At 42.0% G+C, this 27,540-nt stretch overlaps 1 long non-coding RNA gene across 1 annotated transcript in view; it reads right to left on the bottom strand.

Moving 5' to 3' along the window:
* Window positions 1-9,933: 9,933 nt before the first annotated feature.
* Window positions 9,934-27,540, bottom strand: part of LOC121089211 — a 175,889-nt gene continuing 158,282 nt past the window's right edge. The window contains exon 5 of the long non-coding RNA XR_005828159.1: window positions 9,934-14,369. This is a non-coding gene — a long non-coding RNA (uncharacterized LOC121089211). The remainder of the gene's footprint in view (window positions 14,370-27,540) is intronic.

Raw genomic sequence — 27,540 nt, 5'->3', positions numbered from 1 at the left:
CGAAGAACTCTTATCCTTTCAAGCCCCTCTAAATAAAGCACAAAACCCTGAAAGACTTCACTAAGTTCTGATTTGGTTTCTACTTAGGTAAAATACTTACTGAAGTCCGCGGGAGCTCTGCTGGAGTAAGGGCTGAGAAGAGAGTTTGTAAAAGACATTCTTCTTATTTTCATGCTAGAAAACAGCTGCAGAAAAATAGCAGTGCATGAAATGGAAGAAAAAGGTTCAGACTTCACAGTGTTGCTTCTAATAAGGATTACATCTTAAAAAAAGACTCAGCAGACTAGACAGATCATGTCCAATTAGTTGATATCTGACATGATATATAACCTTATGTTACCAGTTTAAAAGAAATCAGGCCATTTATGACACCTGTAGAATAGGACAAGATCAACACATCCTACACAATGTCCAGAATTATAATCCAACTGTTTAAAACATATGGTGTACACCTTGAGTAACTTCAGATAATACACATTTTCCCTTTGTACTCTGTAACAAACCGCAGATGTTTAATCCTGCCTTCTGTTATCCTGCACAGACTTCAGCTACACGGACATAAATTCTGTTTTTCACTTTTTTTTGGTATGTATTGCAATTAATGCAGAAGTTAAGTACAGCAATTCAACTTCTAGTAATTTTTTCTACAATTAGTAGGCATGGAGAAATGGCTATCTGGGAACCCAGGTTGTATTCCCACAACTCGGCAAACATGGTGAGGGAGCTTTTATGCTGTGTTGGGTGTATGAACAATTAAACTGTATGTCAATTATTCTTAACTGCCCATCACACCCCCATCATATGGTACAATTAGAATGAGCAGTTATAGGTAAAAAGCTTGGCCTATGGGCTCTTCTAAATTGCCAGAGGATCGCTGCTGTAATCAAATCAGCATTAATGAAATCAACTGGTCTAGATCTGGCCTCCCCTCTTTATGTGATACACCATTTTAATTGACTCGGGAACTTCCTCTAATAACAGCTATAAAAGGATTTCTCCTAAAGTACTATATGATAGGATTATCATTAATAAATCATACACGAGACGTGGTTACAAGTATGTAAAGTTTGGGGTTTAGGGCTCAAGGCATTTGATTAAGCACAGCTTTCAAGTGCCATCAGAAAAGCCCGAGGGCTTAAGCACATCTGGCCAGGGCTAACAGGGATGACTTACCACTTCTGGGGTACCTGTCTTTTAGGAAAAGCAGCTGAAGGCCAGGAGGTGCATCCTCCAGGACCTCACACAGTAACAAATCTCCATGTTTGAGCCCTCGCTGCCCAGGCAGCAGATGCATGTCGTCCCCTCTACCCGCGGCCTTCAGACCTCCTTATGCTCAGCACAAATGGAAGAAAATCAAATTCTTCTGTTTCTGGCTAAACACAAAAGAAGATAGTAACGGAAAACTCTGCTGACAGAACTCCACTTTATGCCCTCCATGTATTGGCTGAAGAAATCTCATATTCTAGCTCTGCAAATTAAACTGGCTGTAACACATGCAAAATTTCCTCTGACTGAGGGAAAATTTGGAATTCTAAGAAAGAACATCACTTTTATGTTTTATAAATACACCGGACTCAATCCTGACAGGAATTCACAAAGTCCTGACTGAACCAGTTGTGTTGGACCGCGTTTCCCCTGTCTCCTGAATTTTCCTTTCGAGATTATGACACTGGATTTTCCAGACTAGACCCGGAGCCTGCGCTATATTACACCAGCCCACACGCTTAACCCACTGATTTCAAATGTTTGCCCAGATGCTGCAGGATGGCGTTATTTGCTCTTGTTCTCACCTTCCATCTTCACACACTGCGAAAGCTGCTGGGAAGATGAGCTGACATGACTAGACTCCTCTCAAAAACCCAGAAATACCTCCCTGTAAAGCTCAGCCAGTGCGTTGTCAAATTTCTAAATTTGAATTTAAAAACACAAAGACTTAGCCGTATTTATTCAGGATCGCACAGAGACAGTAAATACTATTAGACAGGGGGTTTAAGATAAATAATATCATCTGCTGTCATCTTTGCTACTTTAAAAAAAGCAGCCCAACACTGGTAGAAGCGTTCAAACTGCAGCCCGTATTCTTACGACTCCACAGCTCCCTTTCATTTCACCCATACTTGCTTTTTTCACGGGCAGTGGCGGTACGTTTCGATGGCTGAATTTTCCCCAGTATGTCCATTAAGCACAAGACTTTTGGTTTAGAGCACTGAGAGATTTGGTAGTGCAACGCGCACCCACCAAGGAGACATGGATTTGGATTGAAAGCAACCTCGGGGACCTCGGTCAGCGGAGCACAGACATAATATAACCACACATTTATTGAAATGGGAGACTCCTCATGCGGAGTGCTATGGTTGAATTCTTGAGTGTTTTCCTTTCAGAGGCAGTATACTGTCTCCGAATTCAACAAGAAATCAAATTAGGACTCCCGGGCTCCATTTCTGGCCTGCCACTTACCCGTGATCAGATATTGGGCAAATCATTTAACATAAATAAGCTTCAGTTTACAGAGCTGAAATACTGCACATGGGTGTAGTAAGACTGATGAAAAGTACTATAACGGTATTATTAAAGTGCTTTCTCCTAGATTTTAAAAATTCCTTATCAAAGGTTCTCTTAACCCTCCTTGCTGCATTTTAAAGCCTACTCACTTTCTTAAGAATCTCCTTTTCAAAGGACAAATCTATTCCGATGTCGAAAGATTCCCTTGCAGACAACGGTACAAGATTTTAGAATAAGGCTACATAGGGTGCCAGTAGACAAAAACAATCAAGAAATTATTGCCTTCAAGCCCCAGCACAGGGCATAATACGCTAGGATCCCTTTACATGTCTTTATCTGACTTTAGCTTATAGTTCTGGGTATGTGTGAGAAAGGGCTGCTGTTCCCCTCTCATCTCAGCCCAGCCCCGCACGCCGTTCTGTTTCACTCGGTTTGGTCTGTGCGTGGGGTCTGTCAAGCAACTATTGGTTTGCGTAACTTTTTCAAAATTATCTTAAATTCAGTCTTTTAATGCACAAATTAATGTTCACCAAAACCCTGAGGATCAGATGCAGCAGATTAGAAGTACTAAGGGGAGTCAGGCTACATCAATTAATATTTAAGAGACACCAATAATTTCATATACAGCCAAATTTAGCAATAGCGTAAGGTACCCATGCTGAGATGAACAGACATATCCACTCGGTGCCGATTTTTACTCATAGTATATGTGAAACTAAAAAGAGCTCATAAAATGTAAATGCAAACCATTTAGGAGCTAATAAGAAGTCTCATCATTACAATTATGCGCCAAGTAAGAGAAGTCCATCTCCTCAGAACCTGCAAAGCTGCACAGCACTCCCATTTCATATACAGAAACATAAAGACGACTAACAGTTCTCAGAAAATTCCCTAATTTTGGTTACTCAGCTTGAGGCATCATGCACAGAGGAATCTCAAATAACTTTTAAACTGCTTACAGTCATCATCCAGACTTCCTTTACAGCCTATGAACAGAAGTCAGCCCTTATATGAGGGTCTATTTCCGATGCCTTTCCTTGCGCCGGGATGAATCACACCTCTAAGTGCCTAATATTCTCCAACTGACTGTAAAGGGATTCCAAATGAGGATGGAGGCACCTGCACCATATGCAACTAATGCCAGTGAGAAGGTCCTTTGACCCTGGTTTTCAGAAGCTCTGAGCATTTTTGGCATCTAATGAAATCCATAAACGCTATAAGTGCTTAGCCCTTACTTGAACCAAAGATGCATAAAAAGAAGCTTTCCAGAATTAAAGCACAATAATTGGGACATCATGTTGAGAATTCATTAACAGTTTGTTAATTCAAAATATTAACATCATAAGCACAGGGTAACAGCCTTGCGGTCTTTTTCTTCCCCCCTCCCCCCCCCCCCCCCCCCCCCAAGATGATGTCATCTCTCCAGCTACAAGTAATACCATATTCAGACTGGACATGAGAAAGTCTAACGTAGGATGCTCCACTAGAGACATCACCACTTGAACCACAATTGGAACTCTGGTGCTGCTCTACCAGGAAAAATTCCACTTAGCTCTTCTGCTGCAGTAGCACACACCATCCCTGCCTAGAGCAAAGGCATTCTTCAGCAAACAGGACTGTCACCCAGGGAGCTTCTACAGCTTTTGGGGAAGTTGCACAGTTGTCTCTCTTGCTCTTTGCAAGAATCTTTTTCCTCCTTTCCTCTTCAGTGAAAAAAGAAATCTGATTTTCACAGATGGAAAATTAAGACTTGCCAGGATGGTCAATGTACCCAACAGCCATTCAAACTGGTCTGATAAATGAAAGCATTTAAGTAGTTGCAACCAAAATAAGCAACAGAAGGTGGGAAAAGGAATGCAAAATTATGCCAGCTACTAGGGTACTGTTTATATTTTATCAATTGGAGCATCACAAAGTACACAGAACACAAACTACTACTAGCATTTTTGCATGCCTAATATCTGCGTACTACATCACCGGTATCTGTCATAATCGAAATTTGGAAAGAGTATAAATTAGCTTAATTTCTCCAATTGATGTGTCAGCATTGTCAACTGGTCATTCAAACCCCACTGCCAGGAAGATTGCTCAAAAACATAAAATAGCCGATCCTAATCACGATGCAATCATCACTTCAAAATGACTCCATTCCCTACAGGACGTCTCCATGTTTTCAGGTGGTGCATGTTAGAAACACCAGAGATGAAGTAAACAAGATTATATAAATTCACAGAATCATCCTTCTCTTTCACATGGTCACCCCAACCTCCAAGGGCCCAAGCAGCAAAGAAAAGGCTGCAAAGCAGTAGCGGACAGAAGGTCTTCATGGCTGTCCTTTCTTTCTCCTTCACTAAGTGACTTTTCAGGGACTTTCCTGCATGTTAAGCATCTTTTTTGCATTGCTTAATATTGTTATTAATAATTCATATTTTTGTCTTTCTCCTCTCACTCTGACAACTTTTATTTTTAATCAATGGGCATGTGTCAAATTGCTTTGTTATTTATTTATAATGTAAGCCGACAAAAGAATGGGATGTGTGGTATAAAGCTGAGAGAGTGTTTCTTTCCTACAGCTGATATCCTCAGTAATAACTATGTGTCTTGTTCTAATCAGTAGAGTCCAAAAAACTAATTTTGCCACAAATAATGGAGGACATATTCAGTAGATTTCTATAACTAGATGTCTCTCCTCTGTCCCCACGTTCATGCACTGAAATAAAACTTGGAAACGCAGGTTTGTTTGTATGCATGCACGTTGTCTTTGAGAAAGAAAAGGAGTGAACAAATGTGTTAATAACAATGTACCAAATCCTGATGCACTTATTCAGGCAACTGTATTAGTCAGATCAATGTGCTTGGTCCCCTAATATATCAGCAATTCTCACAAGCTGTTTGCAGCAGAAACCTGTACTGCTCTTGTCTGCTAACAAAACCCAAATGGAATCACTGACTTGCCCGAGACTAGAGAGGAATACAGTAGCATCTTGCCTCCTAAAGCTGGGAAAACAAACATTTCCTCATCGAACACCTGGAAACTAATCTATTGATTCCAACTGGCTTCCTCATTACATGGTTTGGGATTTGACTCTTACGCCCCTTTCACGCACACATATTTTACCTTGACTGCTACTTAAGAACTCATTTACTTACTCATGGAATTGGTTTTGTCATATAGTAGAAGCTGTTCAGTTCCAGCTGAATGAAATTCAATGTTGGGCCTGTCTTGATGTGTCCCAGGGCAGGAGGCAGCCCTGTCTGGACTCTGGGAATGGTTTGGTGGAGCTTAGGATTGTTTTCCACAGCATTGTTTGCCTGCTGGATGGGATGTTGTCACTGTACCTGGCCAGAGTGTAGTCATTGTAAAATAAAATATAACAAAAAAAGGATCAGACACTTTTTTTTTTTTTTTTTTTGGGGGGGGGGGGAGTGGGAATAACAAGGACACTGCACCACGCAACTTCTAATTCAAAGGAGGGCACAGACTGAGGTTGTCTACTTAGACTCCTTCTGTCTGAATAGCTCCTACTTCCCATTTTCCTATAGTCACCACCACATGTTGAGTGCTCAGTGGGGATGTATTTGAACTTATTTCAAAGCCTAGTGAGAGGGTCGGTGCAATAAAGTTATATCCCTTCACATCCTGTGCCAAGCACAACGTACTATCAGCAGACGGGTCCAGCAGTTACCTGCTACAGCTCTGAAAGCCAAGTGACACGGGACACCAAAAATCTCAAAGCAACCATATAGGCTGGCCAGTGAATTTCGGAAGGTATGTCAAAGAAAGTAAGGTAGAGGATTATGTTATTAGAGCATTACATCATTAGAGCTATGGTTTGAGGGAGGGGAGAATTTACTTTGATTTTCAGAATGAACTGCCATAGCCTACACATACACATTTGCTTTTATTTTCAAGTTAGCTGGTGTTTCATTCTGTTTTAATTAATCCACCATGGAAGGGAGAATAAAAATTGAAGCATTTTCTTTGATGTTATCCTAGCCTTAATGCTTTCTTTCAGTACCTTCTTCACCACACACATCATGCTGAGAATAAGCATGGCATTCAGAATGAGGATTGTTCTCTCCTGATTTATACAACTGAGGGATATAAAGAATGCAAATGTCGATTTCTTAGGAGTAAAGACCAGTTGGTAGCCAAATCTCCTCCATCTTAAGCCTGCTTTTGATAGTGTTATTAGAGAATCCAGACTCCAATATGGCTATAATTGAAGTGGAAAGCTCACATATTTCTGCCATGAACACCACCTGCAAGTGAATTTCCCCTCGTCTACAAATTAAGGGACCATTCAGATTCTGAGTGCCAGAGATACCTATGGACATGAACTATGGTTCTGAACAACTGGAAAACCAATAAAACCAGGATAACTCTTATCATAACTAACCCCATCATCAGCACATGCAGCACCTACACAGCCTGAGAACTGGAGAGCATTGCCCTTGCCCAGGGGGAGCTCCCAAGGGGTCCACAGCTGGAGACGCTGCTGGGGAACGAGCCTGTGATCTGCGACCTCCGAAGGCTAGAGCGTGCTCTCCTCACCTCACAATGAGCTTTTTATTTCTATTTGTCTTGCCGGTTAGGAATGGCACAAGCAAGCAGCAAGAGAAAAGCATTCTTGTCTAGCATACTCCACGGCCTTACGGATTTTAAAAGGCCAGAGGAAAATCCTCAGGATGCACAGATGAGCTGGGCTGCAAGACACTTTAAAAACTAAGCCATTTTGAAATAAGGCTGGTGTGCTGGAAAGCACCAGCTCTGCCTGGATATGAAATAATGCCTGTTTCTGTTCATTGTCTTCCCTTCTCAGGAACATAAAGGCAACGGTGGGTATGAGTTATTCAGTCATTGTGGTTTTTTTTTTTTTATTTGGTTGTTTGTTTTTTGTTTGTTTGTTTTAATATGAATCTGGTTTTATTTAGGGGTGAGATATTCACAATATGCAGTATCAGCCTATATTTCATCTTAAGTGTATGGTAAAGCCCATATTGATTTCCATGGACATAAAGTCATTGCTGACTTTTGAGAAGTCTACCCCACAAAAAAACCCAGAAATCTAAGATAATAATTTAGTGTCAGTATGTATCTGATGCTTACGGATGGTCCTGGCTTTTCTCACCATAAATTTTTCATTTCCTACCAGCTGGAGCTTCTGTTTTCTTCTTCTTTTATAATATGCTTGACTAACAGATGTAGTTACAGACCGAACTGATATAAAGGTACAGAAGTCTAGTGGAGGAAAGTAATTGCCACAGATATTACAGTTAACTGTTCAATGCATACTGGTACCTACATATTTATATAACTGCAATCTGCCAGTAACACAATGTGAATGCAGTTCAAAATATTGCCTGGTATATGTTCGGTCCAAAATCTGCTAGAGGTTTTTAAAAAAGGGGAGGTTTGCCCTAATGGAGAAGCGAGACTACCTAGGATTACTGATTGATGACTTGGGTCTTGGGGTGAGAGAGTCAAAATAATTGGATCATCTGAGATAAAACACTGTCTGCAAGAAAAAAAAAAAAAAAAAATCAGCTTGAACTGGAAGGACATACACGTGCTTCCAGGGACTACGGACCTTCTGATTTAAACAGCAAGGAAAAAGGTCAGGGCACGTGGTTTTTTCTTCCTCAATTGTCACTTTACTTGCTGCACGGCCTGCTTCATTTCTCTGTGTCTACATTTCCAAACCCTTAAGTAGGAAACGCTAACCATCCCCACCACCAACGCCCCGAGACGGTGTGGTGGATTTTGATCGAGCTGTTTTGCCCTTGCCTGGGGAGGCGGGCTTGCTGGGGATTAGGTATTGTTTACCAAAAACCTGCAGGTTTTCATGTAAAAAGTAATGGTATTACCGGTGATGTGAAACCAAAGGAAGTTTATCTTTTCATGTATTCACTTTCCAAAGTACTTACACCTACTCTACAAGCCTGCCTTATGCGGTATGTGCATTTTGAAATTAAGTATACGAAGAGGTAAGTCTCCTGATTACATTTACACCACAAGGCAAATTTAATCCTGCCTTATACACTGAGTAGACACTTTGACCTTCAAGAGATGCCAATCAAGACAGAATTTATCTCAGTACCTTTCTCTGCCAAAGTTTTCCACAGTCTTGCTCATGTGTTTTACAGTAATACTTTCTTTTTCCCTGTTCATTAACTATTAAAATAAAATATTCACATGACAGATTTTTGCCTCAGTTTTCCCACAGCAATCATATTTCCTCACCCAAGAGGATGTCAGGAAGCTTCATTAATTGTTTCTGAAACATTTACAACTTTTCATGGAAAAGGTAAAGCATCTGTCTCCTAAAGGAGAAAAATCATTTCCAAATGGATGAAGTATCTCAGGTCCCCTCTGAAGCACACATGAGTTTTTACTCTTCTCTCAGAGATAAAGAATTCAAGACACAGACATTACAATCAGTTTGTCAAGTTCACACTTATTATCCAAAGACCAGAACTTGTGCCTTTCTCCCCTCCAGTTCCAGTCTTTAATCTCAAAGCAATGCTTCTTTGTTAAAATACCTCTGGATACGGTGACGGACAAGATGGTATCTGGATTCAGCAAGTCATCCCACAAGTAACAGCATCAGTGGGGCTTGGCTTCCCCTGGATTTGGGTTCTCTTTCTGTATGACATCCCAGCCATGGGATGTATGACCCCCCCAGCCCTCCCAGCTATGACTGCCCTCTCTTGCTCTACTGCTGCTTCTTCCCTCCTTGCTCCTTGCTCCGGCCAGTGCTCACAGCACCGCCAGCTCCCTCCTTGCACCCAGCCAGAGCTCCGGAGCCAGAAGCACTGGTGCTTCTCCCAGTCTGGGAATGCGACTGACCCAGCGCAGCCCTCACATGGGTCTCTGGAGCGCACACCGCAGGCTCCTTCGCAGGGAAGGAGTAATTTCTGCTTCTGCCTCATTTCTGGTTTCAAAAAAAACCCACCAAAACAAACACCTGTAGGAATTCGTTCTCCTCGCAGCCTCTACCCTTCTGCCAACCTTGCTTAAAACTAGGTGGTTTCAAGCTAACAAGGGAGAAGAGTGGTCTCCTAGGACTGAGGCAACTTCTCATACCAGTAACTTACCGGTGTGAATGCCCCTGTCACCTTTACCCCTATTTTTCTGGATTCACAGACTGTTATCCGGAGTCACTGCAGGCCATGATGGTCAGCCCGTGTGAAATACAAAGTCCACTTACAGTACAAAGAAATCACCAGCTGGCAGCAGCTCACTTGAGCTGATCTGACATGAGAGTTGCTTTCTTTTTTATTATTATTTTTAAAATTATTTCTTAGAATTCCTTCTAAAAGCTGAATTGGAAGAACAGAAATGTCAATAATCCCTGTAAGATTTCTAAACAAAAAAACCTAAGCTGAAAGCATCAACAGTTGACGCATTTAGAGAGACATGCTAAAGAAAGAGAAACAAAAAGAAAAAAAATATCTTTGAACTTCAAAACCTATCACCAGGGATACCACCAGGGATGGCCACCACTAATTTAAAGAATGTATCGCCTCTTTCCAGAGGGTGCATTTATTTTCTTTCTGCGTATCAGGACTGTAGCAGTATTTCAACACCAGGTTAAACTATTAATACCTAAATGATAGGTTAGGAATGAACTCCAGAGGTACGCACTGAAAAAGTTCTCTGCTGCAAACGGAAAAGTGGGGATGGATGCTCAGAAGAGACTGGGGGTATCGCAGGAGCAGGGAAAGACAAAACATGTCAGAAAGCTACATCTTCAGGATGGGAAGCCAGGGGAGTTTCAGGAGGCTCTCAAGCCTCTGTTTGCTGAGAACTTGGATTGATGTACTAAAGCTCTGCAATAATCAACTCCAAAGAACATGCTCAGAGTGAGCTCCTCCAAAGGAATGATTAGCGCTGAGGTACAGACCTGAAAGCAAGAAGGCATCAGAGGAATACTGTTCTGCCTTCATGCAGTCTGAAGTCCTGCCTCCTACATGCCAACCAGACGAGCCCCATATGAAATAAAGATCTATTGGGTTTCACTTGTTCAGGCTGGGATTCCCACACCTGATTCCAGCCCTGCAGTCACCCACCTGCGCAGGGGATGGCTCCAGCTTCCCCCCATCCTGTGATCCCTCGCGCCAGGCACAGCTTGACAGCTCGTCCCCTGGCGTGCCAAGAACACTGCAACCATCGCCCAGGGCTGGGGAGGAGCTGTGCCCCTGTACTACAATACGACTGCGCTGCCCAAGTGTCCCCACTTTCAAAGCCCTTCCTTGCAGACGCCGCACGGGCTGTATCAGCCTAACACCGTGGGTCCCCTGCCTCCGTCGGGCTGGTCACACGCGGACTCCTTGGCTATCCTGGCTCACGACCTAAACAATGTATGTTCTCCTAACCCCTCTGCAATGTGACCCTGATGCACAGCTCTCATGTGCTGGCCCTGAGAGCAAAGAGTACATTTGGGGAGCCTTGGATTTATTTCAAAATAGATTAAGTCCTTTTCCAAAAGAAACAGGAACATAAAAGCCTTTGTAATGGAAACAGTGAGACATGGGTTTCAGACTGATCAAGCTGAAGCAGTCTTCAATGCAATCTTTTGTCACAAACGAGCAATATTTTCACTCCCCGCCCTGCAGCAGACCCCTATGATATATTTTATTTCCTTTGCAACTGGCATCAACTCATTTTCCAAAGTCAAATACATCTACCTTCCTTGCTTCTCTCTCTTGGGACTCTTTGAAAGAAAAGGAAAACATCAAGACTAGACTGTGTTGGGGGATTAAACATGTCAGGAGAGAAACAACAGAGAACACAATTATAGGCATGATACATAATACAAAATAAATTGGGGAAAAGGTGAGAAAAAGCAAAAGCATAGCCAAATCATCTGAGAGAGCTGCAGAGAGCATAAATCCCCCTATCATTTGCCCAATCACGATCGCTTGGTTTAGGATTCTGCTGTACTCCGTGTTTCACCACTGTCTATCATTCACAAACATAAAACCAATGCTGCTTTGAGCTACACCGCTTGATCATAAAAAGCCTTCCTACCCCCAAACCTGTCCTCCTGCCAGCATATAAATCCCAGGTAAATCTGCCACGCCGTATCACCCCCTCACAGCACTCAAGAGTTGCTGTGCCCAAGTACCTTTATCCATCTCACTTCCAGTATAATTTTTGAAGGACTGACTCACACCACCATGTCCTTTACTTCTAAGAGGACCGGATAATTTGCCCTTTGTAGAAGCACCCATTTTGTCTCACTTCCACTCTTCTTGGAATTTCACGAGGTCACATCAATTCTGTGTCACAGCAGAGTATGTGAACTGGTGTGAGGGGGGAAAATCATCACGGAAAGAACAAAAGTCTTTATCAAAGGACATTAGCACTGCCTTACATTTACATTTCAGATGTCATCACACCGTTGGACTCATTCTCTCTCTCTCTCTCACATGCCCCTATGTGGATGTGTTTGTGGCATTTCTCTGCACCTCCTGCATTATTTATACAATATTCTGAGTACAATCCTAAATGGATCCATTCTTCTGCTGCCCTTCAAAACTCCTGCGCTGTTATACCGAAACCTCCATCACTGACCACCTTTCATATCCAAGGTTAAAGAAGCTCTCTGGAACTTCTGTTGGTTTGAAATCTCTACTGCTTCGCAATGAAGAGATTGTATAGTAACCTGAGCGATGCTTTAAATATGCCGAAAAGAAGTAACACCTTTATAATGAAAAGGTGAGCCTTCTAGTGAGAGAGGTCACATCCTCGTAGTGATGTGCAAAGAAATGCTAAAGCCTCATTACTAGTCACAGCTATAGGGAGATCTCCTTCAGCTCAGCTGATAATTGTGTGGCACCAAAGGACCAGGACCACTAAGGCAATTTGTCTGAAAATAGAAACAGCAGAGCAATCTTTCCTCTAACGGTATCACATATTCACAGTTGGCTACAGTATTCTCCATGCTTAACTCTCCACCAAGACCCTACCTTTTAAACAAAAGCAGAAAAAAAAATAGTATCTCCCCATTATTTTATTTTCTCTCAACTGCGCAAAAGGTTTTCCACCTTATTTATCTTTTTCACCTTCACTTTTGAAAATGCTTTATAGCTCTTATGACTTGATTTTCCAATTGATTTTTATAAACTTTGTTCCAATCTGACGACTAATGGAAAAATGTTCTTACGGAAAAACTAAGAGTATGATGTACCAGATTCCATAACTCCTAGAACTTCTGCCTAAGATTACTGACCTAGAATACCTCCTTATTCCTGTACTCATCGATTTTAAAATGTGACTATGGTTATTATGAATTTGTTTTCTAATAGGACTAACCACACTGAAACATTTTCCTTGCAATCTAGAATTTAAAGGCTTTAATGTTTAATGCTTGGGCAGTAAGAGCCATGCTCATTATTTGCCCTTTTCTAATGTCTCACCACTAGCTAAAATTCTGATTAGTTATCCCCTTGGTTTCCTTTACCTTTATTTTGCCCTGAATAGGACACAGTTCTCCAGTACTCAGATCAGCAGGCTAGAAGTTAGGGTCTTTGTTTCTTCTACTTCCAGCAACGCAAGAAAGTAGTTTTGTAGCTGTGTTTTGACGCCTTGTATAAAACCTTCTAGAGAAAGGGTACACCACTTCAAAGTCCTCTGACATGCCAAGATGAAATATGCTTAAGAGCACCTACAACAACACAGCACTCCCAGGCTCTGCACTACGGCCCTGATTCGGTAAGCACACACCAGGGACGTGGCTCAAGCTTAAGATCACAAAATTAGGACCTAATAACTTTATTAGTACGGAAGCATTTATCTTCTCCCGCCGTTTTCATTCTGAATTGAGATTTACGGTCGTATGAACAAAAACCCGAATACACTGTGCCTGAAGTTATAAACAGCTCGCAGTATTACCCTGCATTGAACCTGTAAGATAGGGCAGATGCGACTAGAGAGAGGTAATGATAATGGTATGATTTTTTCTTTGCTAATGACCTACATGTGTTGTTTTGCTTGAGGTAATTCAACAATTCACACTTTCAGAAACACGTTTTGAGCTGCCTTGGTATCCAGCATTCCAACAGTAATAGACTTTTCCTTCCTTAGCTTTTCCCATCCAGGGTTCACAAGGAGCTGTAGGATACATTAGTTACTCCTCCGCTACTGTCCTGCCTTTGTGCGGGAAACAGACATAAAAAGAGTTTTGCAAATTACTCAGCTGGTCAATGGCCGTAATAGAATCCAGTGCAGGTCTCTGCACCTCCAGCAGCGTACTCAGCAGGAGCCGCACCCTCCAGCACTCCGCGTCAGCATGAAGCTTGCCTTGTTCTTAGCAATGGATGGCTACTTTCACCGCACAAATGCTGTCCCACAAATGCATCACCTACCATAAATATAATTTAAAAACATCTGTATTTGGACTCTTAAAGTCCATCTTTTCAATGTTTATCCTGTGTTTTTTTTTTTTTTCTGGTTTGTCTGGAAAACAGGAGTTCTTTGCAATGCAGAATCTGCACAGGGAGCTGCACCTGTTAACTCTGCAATACCTCAGGGCTCTCCAGTCAACCATCTGCTTTTCAAAATCTATTTGCTATCTCTTGGGCAACCAAGAAGGCATAAAGTATGTTTTACCACCTTAATGCTGAAAGTGATCATTTACACTAGAAAAATATACTAGGCCAGGCAGAACTTTTACTAAGAAAGAAAAATTCCTGGTGGAAAGCAGGGAGGGGCAAGAAGAGGAAGTAAAAGAAGGGAGGATGAAGCGAGAGGAGAGGAATGGGAATAAAACTCACTTGCTTCCAGCAAAAGTCAACTCGATATGCTCTACTTGGACCCGGGGGCTTCGTATTACATATTTCTATAACATGCCTCTATATATCTGCAGAAACAAAAAGATAAAATTTGACAATCTAAACTGAAAAAAGCTTTCTCCAGACATTTTAATGTGACTTCTGGTGTTGAATTAGTGCCTGAAAGATGCATCTTTTGAAAGCATGAAATATCGCAGCACCACCCGAGGAACAGTCCTGGCCTCTGCCTGTTTCTTCCAGTAAGAGTAGACCAATGGCTGATTCATACTTCCACTATATCACAATTGTGCTTTTGTTTGGCACCTTCTCATCTCTTTCAAGTCACTTGCAGATGGTCTAGAAGCCACAGAACAAACTGTACTTCCTTCCCATGTCAGCCATCCCCATCTTATGGAAACCTTCCAGTTCACTGCACACAAGGTACAAGGATCCATCTCCACAGATCTCTCTTTTGAATTAAAAAAAACAAACAACCCTTTCCATAGTATTCTGTAGTCAGCCTTTACCATAACCAGCAGTAAAGAAATAATTTGCACTGTTTCCATCTCTCAATGCACAGAAGTTCATGGAACCCAACTCTGGAAAAGGAAGCTGAGGGACATGGTGGGGACAGGGGGGTCCAAGGGAAATACTTTTGAGAATACTATAATGCAGTTACGTAAGTGGCTGTTATGCCATCACTTTGGATACTGCAGTCAACCCTGATCACCCTGTCTCAAATAGGATAGAGAAGAAACAAAAAGGGTTCAGAGAGTAAAAAGACTCATTACAGCCCTCAAGAGCTTTCCATGTGCGGAAAGTTTAGAAAAGCTTCAAACTGACAGAGAAAATGAAAAAGACTGAACGTACTGGAAATGATATAAATGTAACTGCACAGAGAAAATAAAATAAATCTGACCTCCCAAGAAAAGAGGCGACAGTCATTAAAACTAAAAGGCAGAACATTAAAACCAATAAAAGGATTATTATTTTTCATCCACATACTATATAATTAACTTGCAGTACTCTGTACCCAAGACATCAGAAGGGCCAAGTTTTTATGAGTTTAAAAAGGACTAATTATTGCCATAATAATAATAACAATAATAAAACCCATTATAATAATGATAAATATATTATAATTATAGAAATAATTAGCATAGCACTGAATAAATAGAATATCCACAATTACGGTACAACAAAGTTCAAGGACTGAAAACTGCCCATGTTTAAAGGCATAGGCCAACTTGAATTTGATATCTATTAAGGAGAAACTGCCCCTGTGGGGAAGGCTAAATCACCATTACTCTTTACGGGGAACTCAGCATTTATTGCTGAAGGACCTGACGCTGGGTTGTGTGATGTTTACTGTGCGGCTTTCTAGAGGGGTTTCTACAACGTGTAAATGCCCATCAGTCAACCCTACCTGATCAGGGTCTGTACGACCGAAATAAAATCCCTGTACAATCAAAGGAACGTCTGTGCTCTTGGGGGTATGTGCTAACTGCATTTATCTGTGAAAGGTGAGATTGTTTTGGCCGTTCCTTTTAATGAATGTGATGGTACCGAGAGCAGAAATGAAGAATGACGTTCTGTATGTTTGATTAAAAAAAAAACCAACCTGGCGATGTTACTGTTTTGTTATTTGATGAGTAAGATGTGAATAAGGGCCATATGTTAAGGCAGAGCATTCTTAAACCCCTATACACCTCTATGCCCTAACAGAATTTTTACTGTTAGAAAACAAAGTTTGCAAGTGGAATAAAAAATAAAACTTTCTGTGAATTTCAGCCAGCTCACCAAGGTCCAAAGGAGCCTCCTTTCTTACGGATTTCGGTCCACGTTTGGTCTCTGATGTGTAATTTTGGGTCTAATTGTGAGGCAGCCCCTCCCTCAGTGGGGTCACTGAAACAGCTTTTCCCCTTTAAACGGCTGCCTCCTTCCAAACAACGTATAGAAGCTGAGGTATCTTGGAGACTTTCCCACATCAAACTTGCCTGGAAGTGGTCACATTTGAAAAGGAAAGGACTAGGCGACAGGCAGGCGAACTGTCCACAGGCTCCGAGCGGGATCCCAGACATCCCGCATCCCTGGGGAGCCACACCTCGGGAAGCCCGAGGGATGCAGGCAGTGCTGAGTTGCTGCTCCGAGCACGTCCCTTCCCTGTGCACCTCACGGGCATCCCTGCGTGAAGCCAGGCTGCCTGGCCACGTAAGCACACGCGGGCACTGTGCTCCTGCCTCGCATTAAGCTGATGTGTAGCTTTTTAATTAGAGGCACCTCTATAAAAGCCGGAACCCATTTAAACTAAATAAAACTGGGCTGTATACTTTCTCCCACAAGCTTGTTTCACTTTCTTCTACATCGACACGTCTGTGCTGATAGAAAAGCATACACCGCAGCCCAAAAGACCATCTCCACTTCCCCAACTTTTAGACAACAAAGTATAGCTGTGAAACCAGAACAGCAGCTCTCTCAGGAACGGAAAAAAGCAGCAGTCCTGTAAACGACGGACGATCTAAAGCTTCGGAAGAAAATATGCAGTAACATGCACATTCTTACCTGCACAAGTCTGTACCATCAGCCTTTGAGAGCTTTTTTTTACATCTACTCTGTAACGATGCATTTTTTGAAAATGGTTCTAGTGCTCAGGAATGCCAAGAATTTAGGAAGAGAGCCACAGCTTAAGAGAGCAATTATTTGCCAGTAAATACTCAATTTGCTTGTCCTGTGATTTTTCTTCTCCTAACTCGCCCTCCCCGTAATCCGTCTCTTGCTGCGTCATGAGCACAAGAAGTCTTTTCTTCATAACATAACACTTCAGTTTGCTATTTTGTTAGCATTAATTAAGAATTCCCTCTACTGGTCATTTTCTATACTCTTACAAACAGCACCTTGAGCCCCGGACATTCGAAGGCAGTGAGTCAGTGTGTGGGATTCAGCCACCGTTTATAAACACCTTTGACCACATTCACCCAGTTTACAATATTCAGGACATCTCAGCTGAATTACTGCTTTGTGTCCAGTTTGTATTCAGATGGGGGCCATATGTTCCTTCATGTATTAGAGCAGAGCTCATTAGCACTGCTGCAGTCACGCCACAGCAAACATTTTTTTTTTTCCCCTATCTTGCCTCCATTTTAACCTGATTAAAAACATTTTCTCCAGGGTAGATTTCTGGAAGGGAGCTGCTCAGATCAAAAGTACTGTTAAAATGGATACGTGTAAATTTAAAATTACTTTTAAAATTAAGTAGCTGCTTTTGCTGCAAAAGAACTGAGTTACTATCTGGGATTAAACTACTTACTAAAAGCACCTTCTAAAAACATGGAAAAGCCTTCACAAAAACTCTGTTGCAGTAACCACAAGAGCTAAAGATTCAGTGAGCACACAGACCTAGGGGAAAAAAAATATCAGTATATGAGCTCTCTTGTAAGGATTTAGGCACATAACCTATTTTTAAAAAAACGTACCTATGTATGCATCTGTGCAGGCAGCATCATACAACTAGATTAACACCTTGCAATAATGGGGAGAGTAGGTGTAGTTAGAAATCTGGATGTGCAAATTGTATTTCCTAGGAAATATTGTGTAGGCAAGTTCCATTCTGCTCAATCTACCGCAGGCAGAGAAATACTGTATTTGGTAAAAATTAATAAAATACAGGAGGAGTGACTTGAATCACCCACATTAATTGCTAAATGAAAATCTACATTCTGAAATACAAAATAAGAACACCTTTTTAGGGAACAGAAGAAGAAAAATGGCCCACCTGGGGATGAATGGTATGACAAGGAATCCATGTAAATCCATTTTGGGATAGAAATGCATCGTCTGTCAAAACCAGTTTGGGTCTGGCTACTTCTTACATGAGTGAAAACAACTTGTGGCCCCAAAATTGAAAATTTACATCCCATCATGGACACTTCACTACATTTAGAAGGACTGTGTGCATTTCGTATGACGCAGCGATATTGTAGAAAAACATGGGATTTCCACAAATTCAAACCACAGGACGATAAAATGCAATAATAATTCCTCACACACAGATATGCATTCTAAAATACCATGTTCTGAGCACAAACGGCACCAGGGGCATCAAACATCCCCAATAAAACACATTCATGTTATGTATATCCCATGTATCAGCTGTTAAAAATCAGACAAGTTAGAAACATGCCTAAAAAAACCCAGTTATCTTTGGGATTCTTGTGCATATGTATTTTACGGTGCTACACGCCCAAATGGATTGGTAGTTCATATTAGAAATTATTTAACTTTCCTCCCAACGCCTTTCAAACAGGAGAACTTCCCAGTGCCCGGGTTGGGTCCGTCCCGTGCCCTTTGATGTAAACAACAGTTACCACGGCGGGTTTCAAGACGACCGCAGTAGACCTGTTCTCCAACGGCCGTTTGTGAAGGGAAGTCTTTGGAAAAACACTAAACTTCAGTATAAACAGTTACATACTAATCGTATGTAAGACAAATTAATTGTTTTCCCTTAGGCTTTGACTTAAAGTGACATAAACAAAGCATTTCAGAATTAAATCTGACTATTGTCTAGTACACGTTATGTATAAATTAAGAAAAGGGTAGAAAGGAGTAGATCAGTCTTAGAAGGTACTTTCAGGTCAAATTTTCAGTATTTAGAGGAGAATCTGAAAATGAAACTTTAAATCAACTTTAAACAAAATTAGAGCAAATTAAAGAAAATGAAAGTGACAAGTGTAATTCTGCTGTCGTAATTCTGCTTGGAAGTGAAAAATAAACAGTATCAACAAAAATAATCTTAATAAACAACTGTAAGCAAGCAGAGTTTGTTGTAATATTCTGTAATAAATAATTCTTTCTGAAAAAAAAAGGATAAGGGCTGCTGCTTTTTTTGTTGTCTTAAATTACATACTTTCACATTAATACACTAATTTCTCTTTGCACAGCAGAGCTTTTGAAAGAAAAGCTGACACACTTAATAGGAACAACTGGGTTAAATGGGAATTTACTGGATAAAGTCAGAACATAACAAATTCTTACTTATCCAGTGTACTTAATGTAAAATTATACTCTTCTCAACAGGGACTGCATGGTAAAAGGGATATCTGGTTTGTTTAGGAGGTGCCTCCATCAACTGGATTTTTTTATATTTTTTTTTTTTTTTTTTTAACGCTCTAAGCAATCAGCTAGTAGAGCCAGACATTGTCCTCAGGTAACCTCACGCAGCTGCCTCCAGTGCAAAACGCTGTCACTTCTCAGACTTCAGACGCCGTGATCCGCTTCCTTCCTTCACGCTGGTCCCCAAGGGACGCCAGCCAAGCGCCCTCGTCCCTCCTCTCCGCGCAGCCCGGGGAGGGAGCGCTCACGTGGCACGATGCTTGAGCAGCGGGGCTGAACGCGGCCCTGCGTCCTGACGCATGCGTGCCGGCAGGAATCCCTTCCAAATCCAGCTGACAGGAAACCCGGTATGTGGTCACGCGAACTTTTTAACCTCCCACTTGTTTTCTCCCCGCTTGCAGCACCTATTTGCTTTCGCTTTCAAAGGTATTTTTATTTTCTGAAGCCAGACAGGCATTCTGGGGGGATATTTCTAGCAGGAAAAATCTCTCTCAAAACAAGCTGGTGCTTTTTTTCTGTGTCACAAAGGCTCCCGGTGCTAACAACTCCATCCCATCTCCCCAGTCAATCCAGCCTCAGTGTTACCTGTGTAACACGTACCACCACCACTACGCACTAGCTACAGCTGAGCATCTTTAGCTACTCACAAATGAATAAAGCAGGACTCCAAACAATAAAGAAAACATGAATTTTAAGGACAAGAGAAAAAAAAACAACAAACAAACCACCAGCAAATTAAGCCCACTGTTACCTACGTGAACCAAGTAACATAAAAGATTCAACTGGTCCAGAACAGTTAAAAATTCAGCTGCTCAACATTATGTCTTTATCCAGGTAAATCCCTACTGAAATCAACAGCCAAGCTTCTGGTCAGTAACACTGACACAAACCTGAGCCCCTACTACTAAACCCGATACCGCTAACACCGGTTTACCCAGCTGTGAGGGTGCCCCAGACCCGACCCAAGGCAGCGATGCCCTAGGGAAGGCTGCCCAGGTGACCAGTAAGAAACAGCTTGCTATGGGAAGCTGCCTCCTGGCAGGCACCAAGGTCCCCTGCCGCCCAGCACAGCTCTGGATAAGGCCCTCGGAGGCGATACACACCCTTGCTGTTTCCCATTAGCAGTATTAGGAAGCTACAGAGATACACAATGACGTGTGTTGCAGTCCAAGCATGGCACGTGAACTTTTTATCTTGCTCTCTAATCCAAAATGATTTTGCCACTGAATAAATCTTATAATCCGTTTCCTGTACGCATTCAACAATAGATTGTTCCACAACACAACAACGTGATATAACTTCGGGCAGGCACGGAGGTGTAGTTTGCATGAGCTAAGTGACAAGGGAATTGAGGGCATCAGTGAAGAGGTTGCATTCGTGAATGGTTCATTTCCAAACAGTGGTGGCTACAAGGGCATTGCATTCGCTTGGCTGGTTTCTGATGGGGTTTCCTGCCTACCTCTGCTGAAAGTTGCTTAAAGTTGCTGAAGAAAAGCTGGCCAGGTATTTTGATGGAAGATTCATTCAGAAGAGACTTAAATAGTCCAGGTGCTAAGCAGTCATCACTGCTGTACAGTTCCAGTCTCTACTATTTCTCATTTTTTTGTTTGTTTTAGACATCTCCATTTAAGAGTTCACACAGCACACTTATTTCCAGCTCAGACTAAAAAACCCACCAGGAAAAATACTGTAATACTTTATCCTATCAGACTAGTAACGCACAGCTTATGTGCCACTTACATCAGAACTGCTTTCTCCCAGTGAATGGTGGATAAAACTGTTCTAGGCTGCAGCCGATGGAACTGGAAACTTAGTCTTCCTCTTTGTATCTGAGGCACATACCATCAGCCTATGTGAATAAGGCTACAGCAAAAAATTTAAAAAGAAGGGCATCACACACACTAGCATTTGCATCATCATGCATCATCATTTGCATCATGAATCACAGAAAAATTGCTACACTGCAGCGCTAAAACAACCGCTTTCACCCTGCAGAAGGGATCAACAACTCCAAAGTAAGGAGCCACGCTGGACCAGTTCACTCACAGCATCCTACCGGGGGGGGCAAAGTGTGCAGGAGGCTCCTCCGGGACGCCAGCCCCGCTCAGCAGGGAGGGAGACGGGGACATTCCCCGCAGCAGCTGCGGATGAGGTGTGCTCAGGAGGGCCCGCCGTGATCGCCCTGAAGCTCAGGTGCCTTCCCGGTGGATCTCCAGGACCACGTGCCAGGAGGTAAATGTGGTGCAAGCTGGGCACCTGGCCCACACGGGCGTTTTGCAGGGCTCGCTATCAGCTTCAGAGTGCAGGTTTATCTTCAAAGGACCTCTGCCCCATGGAAATGGCATCCCCTTCCTTTTACAGCCGGGGAACAGGTTTATTATTGACTTTTCCAAGGTTACTGAGCCAGGGTGGAGAAGAGAAGCTGGATCTCTCCTGGTCTGCTGATCAGAGCCTCGCAAAACCCAAGCAATCCTCCCTCCAGCTTCAAGGCCACGATGTCTGTGGTTTAGTATTTTCACAGGGGGCATAATCTGGGCAAAAGCGAGGATATGCGAGACTGAAAGAAACCCTCGTTTGATCTTTGCGGAAACTTTAGCGCTGAATAACCTTGAGGCAATAAGAATAATGAAAAACATGATTTTTACTGGCAAGTTTAACACACGAGGTTTGAAGGTCATCAAAGAGTTTTTGTCTCCAAAGTGAGAACTGGTATTTTTACACCATACTTCCAGCACCGTGGCTTTAAATTATCTCTGTAAAGATGGATACAAGTGGTTTGTTTACCAGGTTAGGAATTAAGAAAAAAAACGACCCAGACTTAAAACTTACCTTGGCTTAATTACTCTTAACATTTTATTCATTTAATCAGAGGGAAGAAAAAGAAATTAGTTTGACTTTTTTTGACAACAAAGTCAAACCAACTGGAAAATTCACCTCCTACAAGAAATGTTCAAAGGGAAAACTTTGGATAGGAATAAGTTAGTGAAATGTTTTCAGCTGCAGACACAACTGTGTTGTAATGAAATCTTATATTCTCTTTGACCCGCTACCTCTCCTTCCCTCCAAAAGACAGGGAAATCTGTCGGATTTGAGCATTGGTTTTGATCAACTCCTTTCCCATAGGAAGGGGCACTACGTGGGATACAGACATATAAAATCACATGCCTGTGAATTTACTTTGTGGACTAACCGCACACAAATAAAACATGAAAAGTTACGTTAAGGTTAGAGAGTATGTCTATTTTTTCAACTTTTTTTCCCCCCTCTTCCTTCCTTAATACGTGTTGTTAAGGCAGCTAAGTACTCTCACAGAAATAAGGATTACTGGAGATAACTGTAAGTTTCTTTCCAATTGTACGAGAAGTCAGCAGCAATGCCGGGAACGACCGGAGCTGCAAGGTCCTCATTCCACACCTCCCTGGCTCTTTTCTGGGGCCCCACTGGTTTTTCTGTAGCCACTGGGAAACATGGGAAACAGTGATTTTTATATCTAGAGATCAAAGGCGCAGAAGCTGTTCTCTGAGGACACGAAGTCCTAACACAAGCTAAAACTAAACGCTCCTAAGTTGTTCACTGTAGGGAACTTGGAAAAGGGACTTTGTTTTGCACCATTTCTAGTGCTCTGCAATCAAAAGATCTCAGGGAATGCAGAAAGACATACACATAAGATTATGTTTGGGAGAACTGTTTGGGGCCTCATCATAACATGGTATTATATATAAAAGTATTAAAGTAGACATAGATGATATTTCATAACAAGCTTCCAGTTTTATTTGGTTCTACTTAATCACGCATTTTACTGCGGCCAACGGCATTCTCTCTGGTCTCTTAGACAGTGGGTTTCATGCATTCTTGCATATATTTGAACTTTTGGTCATTTTCCAAACATTCACTGCTAGTATCCTAGGCAGCCATCACTGGGTAGCGATATGGGTCATTCTAGTTCAGAATAAAAAGGAGATGAGTGTGACTGATCCTTTCTCTCAAGGCCAAATCTCATAACAAATCATCTGGAGAACTGCCAACAACTTCAATAAGACCAGAAATTGTCCCTACTGTTATCTAAAAAACTTCATCTGCCTTATGAGAAAACCAGGGTGCAAATTCTCTAGCCAGACTAGATTCATTCTCCTACAGACTCAGAAAAGGAAAAACAGACAAAAGAGCAAAGGGAGGGACAGCAGTGTTTACTGATGCTTGTATGTTATTGCTCATCAAAGTCCAAAATAGATGGAGAGAAAGCAGGGGAACGTGAGCAGTGTTGCATCGGTTCTTTCTGAGCAAAAGTTTGGGGGTTTTTTTTGTAGTACAATTAGGAATACGTTTTATTATATAAATAATATATATAATACACATTAGAATAATATAGAGATATAGTACAGAGTTGTTCTTGTCTTAATCCTTTAGACTTTGTTCCCAGCGGAGTGAATGGAAGAAGATAAAGCTGGAATATAAAATACTGAAGTTTCTTTTTGTCAGAAAACTAAAGGACAAGGGAGAAAGACCTGTGCTTTTGTCCCTTTTTTTTTAATTTCATGCTACGGAAAAATGGCAGTATGTCTATATGAGCATGCATGTATGTATGTTGGATTTACTGGAATGGCAAGGAAGAAAATGAGTCAATCTCAAAATAAGCCAAGAATCTGGGACTTGAATTCTCTGACTTCAATAGTGTTGCAGGAACTTGGAATGGGACAGATACTGGCATATTGCGTCTTGCTGTGAATGAGAGCTCAACTCTACAGCTTTACAGCATCTCTGTTCCTGAACAGCAAAACGCGCCGCTCCTGAGGCACATCTGAAGACCTGGGACGTGACCAGCTATTCCTGACCTCTCCCTTTCCAATGTGCAGCGTCACCCCCTTAGATGCCTGGCCTGCTACTGACCTGAACTTTCATAATAGGCTCAAGTTGACAAATCACTTTGAAATGAGATCAACACAGATACACAGCTCATGCTACGACACAGACAGAAAGGAATTTTCAAAAGCTGGTGAGCACAGGAGATAAGCAGGAGTAGCATACATAAGGGGAGCTATGTGTTTGGCTACCATCTTCAAGTACTGCATCACGTTATCAAAGCATCTTTTTTATCTCTCTTTTCATAATAGCCTATAAAATTTTGGTTTGTTTTTTGTTTTGGGTGGTAGTTTTTTGGTGAGTTTTTGTTGTTTTTTAAATTAATCCTATACTTTCAGTTCTATTAGGCAGCTACCTCTAAGCCAAAGGACAAAGGCAGATGGAAGGTGACAAGAGTTTGAAAGGACTATTGAGAACTAAAGAATTTCATTCTTCAGCTTTGGATCCCATAAGCAGCCCTTTCAGCAAAGCTACCTCGTCTCATTGCTCTTTACGTTAAGGAGTAAATACTTAAAGCGATAATTTAACCACAGAATGTTTGTGTTAAACAGGGGCCTCCTGCTCTCTAGTTTCTATAATTTACAACAAAGAGTTTATTAAACACAACTCTTTCTGTCTGACATTCAAATCCATCTCTGCAACACACTCTCCTCTGGATTTGTGCCACTGAACGAAATGCTTCAGAAAAACAAAATAAACCAAAACCCTGCTGTGGAAACAGGACAAATCTAGTTTCACATCCCCTGCAGAGAGAGAAACAAGACGGAAGTAAAAAGCACCAAATGGAGCTCATAAAGCTTCACTCTGATCTCAGCCTCCACATTCTGGCAGAAAGCACTACCTAAGAGATGTGCTCTGCTTCAAGTGAGAACAGCCTCTGATTGCACCACCAGCACGAAAATATATTGTCTGTGAACAATTATCCTGAACAAAGTCTGAATAAGGGAAATCTGACTACAGAATAAGGGGAAATGTGGTGGGAGGCAGGCGCATTGCCCCCCTCCCTTGCCATGGCTGTATCTTGCACGCCAGCCATCTGTAGTAGCTGTGACTGTGGTCCACGGGCTCCACTGAGCCGCCGTTCCACCACCGGCACCGAGGTGAGGTGGCGGTTGTCCTGCCCATCAGAAACTATCCACCACAGGAGGGTAGTAATTTGGGTCCTGTACCAGTTTCTCACTTTAGGTGCATTTTATCACAGGTAGCTGCTCCTATTCCTTATTCCATACAGCAGCACATCAGTGGAAGGATACCCATTCTAACCCACAGGTGCCATGTGGAGTTAACGGGGCTAGCATCAAAATTCACTAGCTCTTAAAACCAAAAATAACTGCTTTGTTTGGAAGTTGCTGCCCGAAATAGGCACAGACTCTGAACCTTTTGAACCCAACACGACATACCTAGAAAGAGAAGGATGCACACCTGGGTACACTCTGCCTACATTCCTGGATGCTGGGCATCTCCTCTTTAGTTACACCTTTGAGGACAATCAGCAACTCAGAAAACTTGTGTTGGGACAGGAATCTGTTTTGTGTTTTTTCCTTTTACCCAGCATCCTCATGCAGTTTGGTACATATACATGCGGATGGTAAAGGAATGAAAAACCACACAGCCAGATACAGGGAGGCCACCTGGTGATCAACCAAGCTCTTATCTTGCCTGTACTCTTAAATTCAGGTAGGAATCAGCTTTTTCTGCAAAAGAGCACAGCAGAGTGTTTTGCCCAAATACAGGAGATTCCGTAACACAACACATTGCTGACAGCTTTCATGTGACCCCCAGATAATCACATTACTTCTGGAACTTCAAGTTTGGTTTATTAGTGTACTGGGCACTCTTGTCTATATTCCTCATCGGGGATTTACAGCAAGAACATCTTCAAATCCTGTGCCACAGGATGGTCCCTGTTTTAGACATTAGTCCTTTATTCCATTTGAACGACAATGTTCTGACGTGGTTGAGGGTTTTTTTCTGTTGTTGTTTGTTAATTAATTCATTTGAGACTATTCTAAATTTAAGAATTTTCATTTTAATACATTTTTGTGTGTGGGTATATTAGTCACTTTTAAAGTTGCGTACAACTGTCACTGATTTAAAGTCTTTGTTAACGTACATATACAAATCTGTCTGTATTATGTATGCACGTATATGTATGTGAGTGTTTTATGAACGTATATATCAAAAAAACAAACCAAAACCCCTTTCCAGCTGCATCTTCCTCCCTCCTCCCTTCTCCATTCTGAGCAGGTTCCTGCTATCAACTGATGGAGTGTGCTCACTCTACACCTAGAGCTATAATTATTTTGCTTTAATTTTACAAAACCTTTTGTTCCATTCCCACGAGCCCACCTGATCCTTATATTACACTTGCTCTATTAAAACACTCATGCAGAACAAAGCACAGTTGTACTGATTCATAAGTAACTCACACCCCCTCCCCCTTCTCTTTTTCTTCCTACTAGGCTCATACATCTTACTGCAGTTTCACGACACCATCCCTGATGCCAGTCCATGGTCCCATTTTTGCCTTCCCCCCGCTCCTTCTTTCTTTTAAACCATTATTTTTATGTGCTTAGGGTCCAATTACACTATTGTGTGCTGTTGTTTTGAATTGCTGTTGTTCTCATTCATTTTATGTTCTGCTCTTTGGCACGATAACAGATATAGTGCAGAGGGTGTTATGGAATTTATTTGTTGTAATCAGACTCTAGGATTGTTGTTTATTATTATTATTCATAGAGTACCAGCACTAAGGCTAGCCCTACGTTTTTTCCAAGGCGAGCAGAGGACCACGTGGCGAGCAGTCCCTGACCCCACCTGCAGTAGCTTAGGTCAAGGTGATGACTATCACTTGGGCATGGTCCCCATGAACCGCCAGGCTTTACAGAAGACCGAACACACCGACACCTGTAACAGGATCTTCACAGAGGCACCGGGAATTTCAGATTTAAAAAAAACCCCAAACCCCACCAACCCACCTCTCATCAATTATTGCTGAAAAATGGAAGGACAGAGCACGGCTCACCAGCAAAGATGGGAACAGTAGAAGGGCTGCATCATCTATTTGTCCTGTACAACTTCCTTGAGCTGAGGCAGCCTTCATCTTCTGGCTTATAAAGCACCAAGCATATTGTTAAGACTAAGTAGCAGATAAATAATAATCAGCCAGAACAGCGAGCAGTGGGTGCGTATGGAGAAAGCGCAAATAAGAGCAAATAAAACGGAGCCATCCGTAGCCGTCTTCTCAAGCTGGGGAGCAGGACGTTTCGCAGTGCCCCGAGCACTGCAGGC

The sequence above is a fragment of the Falco naumanni genome, chromosome 5 (genome assembly GCF_017639655.2).
Source record: "Falco naumanni isolate bFalNau1 chromosome 5, bFalNau1.pat, whole genome shotgun sequence".
NCBI lineage: Eukaryota > Metazoa > Chordata > Aves > Falconiformes > Falconidae > Falco > Falco naumanni.
This window is presented reverse-complemented; position numbering and strand designations above follow the sequence as displayed.